Consider the following 10174-nt stretch of genomic DNA (forward strand, 5'->3'; position numbering starts at 1 on the left):
CAGCGGGCCAAAAGAGCCGAGTTGGCTTTAATGTTTCGCCTTTAGAGACTCGGCATTAGCTGAAATAAACCATCCTGCCTCCCCGTGAAAAATGTCCCTTGATTGGCTAATTAATCAGTCAGAGGGGAATGACATGGCTCTCGGCTTGAGGGACCCAAGCTGAGAAGTAAACAGGACTGCTGATAAATGGTTTCCCAGTGAATTCATATATCAAGAAAACTTAGTCGTTTTTTAAAAACTGCTGTTTGCATGAAAGGTAGATTGCAATCCTTTTTCTTTTTACATTTGTTTTTAGTAGGCTAAATTAAAGTACTGCCTATTAGGGTTGTTTTGTTTTTTACATGTTTTTAAAGTATTGAAGCGACCCAGACTTGTATGTTGTCCCATTTGTTTGTCTCGTCTGTCTTGTCCTGTGTATGTGTTGCATGTATCAGGAGCTTCCAAGGGGCGGCGCACAATTGGCCAAGCGTCGCCCGGGGGGAGGGAGGGTTAGGTCGGTCAGGGTGTCCTCGGCTCACCGCGCACCAGCGACCCCTGTAGTCTGGCCGGGCGCCTGCAGGCTTGCCTGTAAGATGCCCGAGAGCTGCGTTGTCCTCCGACGCTGTAGCTCCTGGGTGGCTGCATGGTGAGTCTGCAGTGTGAAAAAAAGCGGTCGGCTTGACGGCACACGCTTCGGAGGACAGCGTGTGTTCATCTTCGCCCTCCCGACTCTGCGCAGGGGTGGTAGCGGTGAGCCGACCGTAATAAAATAATTGGCCATTCCAAATTGGGAGAAAATAATAAAAAATAATTGGCAATGACTAAATTTAAAAAAAAAAAAATGAATTCCCAATTCCCATTCCCTTTTAGTAATCCCGATTCCAAGTCTTTCAAAGAAGGGTGGAATTTAAATTGATTATAAGAGATTTGGAATTGGAATTGAGAATTGATTTTAAAAAGGAATTGGAATAATTCCCCAACCTCTTGTGAATCATTTTATGGTAACCTATACTTCAATACCTCATTCACACTACCTTGCAAGAGCAACACTTTTTGTAAAACAGGATGTCACTCATGAAGACTGCAGTCATGCTTTTAGCGTGTTGATTGTGTAATATTTAGGTAGGTCTAGTGATAAAATGGTGAAGGTTGGTACTACTATATTTGTGCACACTGGTGACAAAAAGGTAATAGAATGTCCCTGTCTTTTAAAATTAAACCTATTGTCCGGATTTCTTTTCAGACCTTAATCTTATGATAAGAGACACGACACATATTGTGTTCATTTGCTGAAGATAATACTCAGGAATAGATATTCCCCCAATTTCAAATGGTGTAGTGTTCTATGCACGGGATGACATATGCTATCAAGATTACATTTACTGCTATTTTGACCATTTTTCAGCTGATTTTACAATTTAACTTTTTTTTATATTGTTCTGAGCATCTCTATGTTAATTTTTTGATAAGAGAACATTGAATATTTTTTTTTGTCTTGACAAACTCTAAAATCAAATAAATTAAGCAGCCCTTTTTTCCAAACAGAAGTTGATTCAAAGCAGTAAGTAATGTGTAGTGTGTTGGGCTCACCTCCTGACCTCTCTCACTCCCACTCTGGCTGGGGCACTAAAGGCATAAACAGCGGGTAGTGCCAAGGGGTGGGACTAGTCTTGAATTGAGGTGGATGTTCACGCTGTCCTCTTGTCTCATGTGGGTAATGTGACATCCACATGGTCCCTCTGGCCCTGGGTCTTAATCTGGAGTTTGGGGAGGCAGGGGTGACGGGTCAGGTCACACATCGTGTCACAGAGGCGGACCTGGTGCGTCTGCAAGCCCATTCCTCCATCCATCCATACGTCCGTCTGTATGTCACACTAAAATATTTTCATTAAATGTGCTTATCAAATTGTGATGTAAACATTCCATTTCTAAATGTTCTATACTATTCTGTATATACAGTGCTGAGAAAAAGTTTGTGAACCCCAATGATAATTCTGGAAATTCCATAGTTTTACCATGATAGCCTTCTTGAATCAATAAATAAATAAATATCCAACAGGGTTTGTATTAACCAATTCCATGTCTTTTGAAACCAAATTATGTATGAATTGGACAAACAATGAGTAATTAAGATTCAGGGTATGTGAAAAAGTAAGTGAACCCCTGGTTTTATCAGCTCAATTAAGGGGATAATTAGAATCAGGTGTTTAAATAATTAGGTAGATCATCAGGGGTGAGTTTGGGAGGCCCCACCCTATATAAAGATCAGAAACTTTGTGAGTTTGGTCTTCACCATACAGGTGTGTGGAAACACGTCATGCCACGATCAAAAGAAATCTCTGAGGACCTCAGAAAAACCAGTTATTGATGCTCATCAGTCTAGAAAGGGTTACAAAACCATTTCAAAGGATTTGGGGCTCCACCAATCCACTGTCAGATAGTCTACAAATGGAGAAAGTTCAAGACCACAGTCACTCTGCCCAGGAGCGGTCGTCCTACCAAAATCTCTCCAAAAACAAACCGGAAAATCATCCAGGAAGTCACAAAGAACCCCAGAGTAACATACAAGGATCTGCAGGCCACTCTCGCCTTGGCTAATGTGAGTGCTCATGACTCAACTATCAGAAAAAGACAAGAATGGTGTTCATGGAAGGATAGCCAGGAGGAAACCACTGCTCTCTAAAAAGAACATTGCTGCCCGTCTGAAGTTCGCCAAAGAGCACATAGATGATCCACAAGACTTCTGGAACAATGTTCCCTGGACAGACGAGTCAAAGGTAGAACTTTTTGGCCTCAATGAGAAACGGTATGTTTGGCGAAAACCAAACACTGCGGTTGAACAGAAGAACTTCATCCCAACCGTCAGGCATGGTGGTGGGAGTGTGATGGTTTGGGGCTGCTTTGCTGCCTCAGGACCTGGACGGCTTGCCATCATTTACACAACCATGAATTGTGCATTGTATCAGAAGATTCCAGAGGAGAATCCGTCCGTGAGCTGAAGCTGAACCGAAAGTGGGTCAGCAGCAAGACAATGATCCTAAACATACAAGCAGATCTACAAAAGAATGGCTGCAGAAGAAGAAATTCTGCATTTTAGAATGGCCTAGTCAAAGTCCGGACCTAAACCCCATCGAAATTGTTGTGGCAGGACCTGAAGCGAGCTGTCCATGCAAGAAAGCCCTCAAATGTCACCGAGTTGAAGCAGTTCTGTAAGGAGGAATGGGCCAAAATTCCTCAAAACCGATGTGAGAGACTGACCAACAGTTTCAGGAAATGCTTAGTTGAAGTCATTGCTGCTCAAGGGGGTGCCACCAGTTACTGAATCTGAAGGTTCACATACTTTTTCACACATGGATATTGAATGTTGAATCATTTGTGGATAAATACATTTTGAAAAAGTATGATGTTTTTGTGTCATTTGTTTAATCAGGTTATCTTTATTATTAGGACTTAGATTAAGATCGGATAACATTTTAGGTTTGAACTATGTGAAATATGTGAAAATCCTAAGGGGTTCACAAACTTTTTCTCGGCACTGTATTTTATGGTCATCCACTTCTACATCATACCAATAGGTCAAATTTCACTGAAAAAAAAGCACAGAAGCATTATTAATAATGAAGAATCGGTATCTGCAGGTTATGGATATGGCGTAATCGATATTGGCCTATCACTTGCTCACTAAGAAAGTTGTAGTTGTAGTTGGTAAGCAACTTTAATAAAAATAAAGTTAAAAGCATAAAATAAATCAGTATTGCAGTTAGTTATGACAAGAAAATATTTTGAAGAGTATGAAAAAAATAGATATGTAAAACTAAATAAAACAAGTCAAAAGTTAGTGTGTGGTCTATATTGTTTCATTATGAGTTTTAGCTTTATATACTATATGTGTGATTTTATATGTCTTAAATACTTGAACCCTGGTTTATTGATTTCATATTTAACAAGAATTTCCTTATCTAGGTTTTAACATTCCTTTTTTTTTGTGAGGATGCAGTTAAATTCATATTCTCTATTTACTTGTCAACAGCCCAGCATGCTTTAAAATAACACCTGTCAGCTTCTTAAAATTAGCTTTGTCATACTTGGTAGACTTTGGTGTAGATATGCAAACAGGTTTATCTTAAAATCTTTAACACAGACACAAAACCTTTTATACCAGTGTTTTGGATACCACTTTCCCACTAAAGGAGATGTTGATGGTGAAGTTAACACTAATTAGTGCTCAGATAGCATCTAACTGCCCACCAAAAGAATGTTTACTTAGTGCTGTTGCTGCTGCTGAAACTGAAAACCGCCAGTGATAACCCCCTTGGCTGTGACAACATGTACTTTACAGCTCTGTTGTCCCGTCGGCTTTCTGACACATACCGATTTATAGCAGCCCTCCACTGGTCACCATCTGTGGTCTGCAATGCCTGAAAGAGTGGTGTTTCTTAGTTACAAAGCGTAGCAGGAATGCTGTTCTGGGTAATTGCTGTGGGTGCAGCTAACCCCTTAAGATTTGGACTTTCTAAGCTGTTTGTTACTCCAGGCTGAATTGGGCAACTTTAATTTATGTAATCAAATAAGTCGAATTTTGACGTCTTGAGGGATGGTGTTTTATCATTTCAGCCATAAAACGGCATGGCACAAAACTTCATCCTCATTTGTGTGACATCTGTCCACTCAAAGCGATACACACACACGCAGTTATGGAGGAAAAAAATAGGCCTGGGGGGGGGGGGGGGGGGGGGGAATTAAAGCATTTTGTAATGATAAGATAGGAGGGTGTGCAAACTTACATAAGACCAGACTGACATACATGTATCTAGCCTAAAGAGAACATGTAAAATCCATACAAAAAATAAACTGCACTTGCTTTTACGCTTTCAACAAACATGCAAGGCACAGTCAAGCAGAATCAGCCACGGAACGAAAGGAGGGGGCGTGGATTGAATCGGCCTATCCGTGACTTGCTTTGTTAACAAGCGTGTATCAGGACAGGAACTGTCAAATCACTCCCTCGATTGCCTGTGTCCAGGCGTAGTCTGGAGGCGCACCAGAGGCACACTGATTCGCTCTCGTTAATGCCAGTCAATGTTTCTAGCTGCCCTTCACTGACCTTTTGCTGCCAGTCTCTGCCCGTCAAGTAGCTGCTGAAGCCGTCTGACGGGTATTTAACAGTTAATGGAAATGTATATTCTTGCTCTATAGCGGACCTCTCTCCACTGTATAACATACATTCATATTCACATTTTTAATGGAGGAACAAGTGGATTTGCTTCAAGTGGTTTGGGTAACTATTGGATAGTCTTTAATCAGAAGGAAACATTTCTTGATGAGTAACAATCTGAGGTCATATAAGAGTTAAATTTGAAATAGAAAAAAGTAAGGCAAACGAAATGCTATAAACTTTTTTTTTTTTTTGCTTCCGGTGGCATGAAATGTTTATGTAGTTCTTTTCACAGAAGCTGCGTCCCAAGGTGTTTCCACCTGAAGTTTTATCAAGGTAGTTTGAGGCAGGTGTCCACTTGACAAGTCATTATAGGAAGAAATTGATTCCTTTTTGTTTGCATTTTCTCAAAGGGATTCCATATTTGTATTAGTATAGAGACTGCCCTCTCGAGACCCAGTTTAAACTTTCTCAAAGCCTGGATAAAGTTAGGGTTACCATGTGGCTCCAGATTAACCAGACGCTGTGAGACAGAACGGGATTTCAAACTTGCCCCTAAATTGAAATAAATGAAGGTGTAAATGAACCATCCTTAGCTACAATTAATAATGGTGCTTAAATACCCGCATGCGCGTCAAATAATTGTATTATACCAAGAATGAATTGCAGCCAGTCGCTATTTTTTTCTGTTTGTTAAAATTCAATCGCCCATATTATTATGCAAATACAATTTCATCATCATCTCGTTGCTCTATCGATAAATTAGCTATTGGTTCATTAAGATCTGATCAGAAGCAGCTGATCAGTGTGAATTGTTTGCTGCGCCCAAGCAATTCCACCACAGCAGGATTAATCTCAGCAAAGGTGGAGCTCATTTATACATGAATTACTTTAAATTTAGGGGGAATTTTGAAATTCTGGTCTGTCTCAAAGTGTCTGGTTAATCTGGAGCCATATGGTAACCCTAGATAAAGTAGCTCCTAGAGAAAGAGATTTGGGATCCTACATTTTCTAGCAAGAGATCTGGAATCTTGTGGACACAAAACCTCTCATAGTGAGAGATGTCATTCTTTTTAAAAGTTTAGCTTTACAAGGTGTAACAGGGCGAGCAGCCCTGTACATTGATTTGTTTATTTTAGTTTAGAACGGAGTCCCCTCCGCCCCTGTGCAGTGTATTTTGTATTTGTTTTGTATTTTGATTTTATTATTGTATGCATGACGGCGAGCGCCATATGTTTTGTTATTGTTTTGTTTAGTGACGGCGTAGCCGTTTGTTTATTTTATACTGTTTGGTAGCGTGGATGGGTAGCCCCATCCACAGCACTTTAGTAAACTCGTGCAGAAGGTGGCCATCTCCCGAATTAATTAGGTGATTTAATTTGTTGCTAATCGGGAGATGGTCACCTGTTATAAAAGCCTGCAGCTCTCGGCACTTGAGGTGGGTGTTGGAAGGAGAGAGTGGAGAGTGGAGAGTGGAGAGTGGAGAGTGGAGAGTGGAGAGTGGAGAGAACTGAGAGAGAAAAACGTAAATAGTACAATGGATAGGAACAGTGAAGGCGATAGCCCAGCCTGACCTATTCAGTCTGTATTTTTGTGTTCGTGATTATTTTTGTTTACCCTTTTATTTTGTTCTGTGAGCACAGTGTTTTTTGTTTGAAATATTTATTTTGTTTTGCTTAATAAAAACGGCAAACGCCACCTTAACTGCAGTACTTGCCTGGTGTCAGTGTTTTCCCGTCCCTGCTTCTGCCGTGACGTCACCGCTCAGTCAACCTGTCACACAAGGTTTAAACTTTTTTTATGCTACACATTAAGAAAAGACAATGCAAATACCACCTGTCCATTACCCTCCATGAAGAAGCAGGGCAGTGTTAACTGGGCCTATCTGGGAAGGTTATCTCTATAACCTGAGCTTGATCTATAATGTTCTTCCACAACTACATTTATTAGTGGCTGGACAATGAGGGCATGCCTTCACAATTAACAAGGTTACAATATTGAGCATAGGTTATTTGCAAATAACCCTGATAATGTGATTTGGCAAATAGTTTTTTTATTTACTTCAAAGCACTACTGCAGTTTAACCCTAGGGAGACAGGAAACAATGCATTTCAATAGAGCCTGGGAGTTTGGGCTTTACATATTCCTTGGCCAATGTTTTCGAAATCAAAAGCAGGTCAGCAGGAAGTCTGTTGCTCTTAATTCACGTTTAGCTGCCTAATAATTAAGCAATAGGCTGAGACATGATACCCAACTTAATTGGTGTCCAAGCAAGTGAATTGATTAAAGCTGGAGACATGCTGATTTTGAATGCATGCCTTTTGTTAAACAGAAGTAGCTGGCTAAAGAAGACATTTTTAACTAATATTTCAATTTGTTCAGAATTTCGGTAGTGTAAAACAATAATTGCAAAAACACTTACTTTTAGGACAGGGATACAGAACACAATTTTTTTTGGAAAAGTGAAAATAATATTTAACCATGTACAGATTTTTATTTTTGTTTATGACTGTAAGTCGCCCTGGATAAGGACATCTGCTAAGAAATAAATAATAATAATAATAATAATAATAATAATAATAATAATAATAATAATAATAATATTACAGTAGGGTTTGAAGGAACAGTGTTTGTTAATCTGTCATCCTGATCTGTAAGGGGTTTACAGTAAGAGGCACCATAAATTGGGAATTTTAAAAGTGTGTAGAAAGAGTATAACTGGCAAAAGATTGATAATTGTAAGTCATCCTGGATAAGGGTGTCTGCTAAGAAATAAATAATAATAATAACAATAATTAGTGCTTACCTAGGATAGCTTCATATAAGAATGATTATCATGAGGTATTATTTGCATTGTGCTTTGTTTGCTGATTGAGACGCACATAGTATAGAGAAGACATAAGCACTGGAATAAGTGCTCTTACTGAGAAAAAAAAATAGTTGTTATTCATAGTATTATTCAAGCTGACGTTTAATCTATATTTATTTGATTATAGTTTAATATTTGAAGGTGGTGGGAAGTTACTGCCTTTTGAACTAACTTGTTTTTAGCTAAAATAAAACATACCTATACAGTCACATCTCTGTCTTTTTTTGGACTTTCACATTAAAAATAAATAAAGAAATAAAATGCGCAACTGTCCCCTTCCCAAAAACATAGCCTCAACCCATTAAATAAATCTAGCATCCGTCATAGCTATGATTTAGCTTTTACATTCCATGCTATCCCGGGAGGGATATGGAGTCCCCATAAGGTGCATCAAATCTGAGACGCACACACCAGTCAGCAGTGCTTTTCTCTCCATATATAATGATGGCTGGAAGCATCAGCTCTTAAATTCGAGCCGCGGATGAGCCGAGCAGGGAGGAGAAAGTGTTGACCTGAATAAATAGATAAATAGCTTCTCTGTTCTGCAAAAATATTTTGGATATTTTAATGTTTCCAGCTCAGTGGTTTAACAAAGCAAGAGATGGTTTGTAACGGTTATTTTTTTATTATTATTATTTTAAGTACCATACTATAATTACAGTTTGTAGGAATCAAAACTTTTTATTTATAATTATTTTCTGTCTTTAGGTTTTAACTGATAAATGAACACTGTTGACTTATACTTTGTCATGTGTGTAAAGTTGGGGGATGGGGGATGGGGGATGGGGCACAACGCAAAATATCCACGGTACAGTACAGGTTTATCTGAGAGTTTTAATACAATCCCCCTTTTGTTTTACCATTACTGACGTCCCGTATGATAATTGTCAGCACTATCGCACACAGTATAGCCATGTGGTCCTGTCACACCGAGGCTGCTCAGTAAACCGTCCATCAGGGTCCTGCTCGCATACACTGGTGGAATTAAACATTTTTTTATACTTTGAAAATATACATTATTTAAGCAGTTTATGAATAAAAACAGTAGAAATTCTAAAACAAAACACTTTATTCTATATTCATTGTTAATCTATAAGATTTGCAACAGATGAAAAACTGACAAATATAGAAATGCTTTATTCACTGTTCTAAGCTTTTAAGAAACATTAAAATAATTAAAAAAACATACAGGCTGCACTACTCATGCATTACTGCTCCAAATCAGCTTGAGACATTATTATTGTGTGATAATATATTCTGACCCATACATTATTCTGTTTAAACAGGATTCCCTACACCCCACAGCTCCATTTCAAGATTAGATCTCTCTATTAAGATGGAATAGAATTAAGAGCCCTGGAATAATACAAGACCTCTTACAAAAACATGCTTTAACACGAGGAAGTGCACCCTCGATACTTCAGTAAATATTTCTGTTGGAAGCACTGGCTCTCCATTGCTATATAAATAGATAATGTTGGACTTTTTAGAAAGCTCTGACACAATTTTCATTTCTTACTGCTGTGAGAAGTTCCTGAGAATGTATGCTGATAAGGAAAGTAAAAACATTAGGAAGAGTTCAAGAAGGTGGTATGTCAGCAGTTTATTTTGTATTTTTTTATGCAGAGATGGTTCATGGTTGTAAGGTCGTGTCTGAGTATTGGGTGGATTTTGCAACCTGTCACACATACTGTGTATGTATATATATATATATATATATATATATATAGTTTTTATTACCAGGTCAAATCTGCTAGTTTTCACACATTGTTTATATGAAGATTTTAGTAGATAAGTACAGCAATGTGGTTTCACTTTATGCAGGTGTCACAAAGACGGCCGGAGTGGGTGGCGTCAGACCAGAAACAGGAACACAATAAACAGAGAGATGGGGTTTTGGTAAAGCTGGGCGCGTGATCGCGCTCAGGATTTAATAAACAGACAGAAAATAAAAGGTTTGAAACAACAAAAACACAGGACACGGCACTTGTAGCCAAAATAAAAGGACAAACAAAAACGGACTAGACAGACAAAACACGGTGAGCAGATTTAACTATTACTATTACTATTACTATCTTTACCTCCGTCTCCAATCCCGTTCTCCACTCACCGAACACCTAACCACCAGTGAGTGAAAATGTGTCTCTATATATACTGTTGTGCTGGGATTC

Source organism: Acipenser ruthenus, chromosome 5 (assembly GCF_902713425.1).
Source record: "Acipenser ruthenus chromosome 5, fAciRut3.2 maternal haplotype, whole genome shotgun sequence".
NCBI classification, from domain to species: Eukaryota; Metazoa; Chordata; class Actinopteri; order Acipenseriformes; family Acipenseridae; genus Acipenser; species Acipenser ruthenus.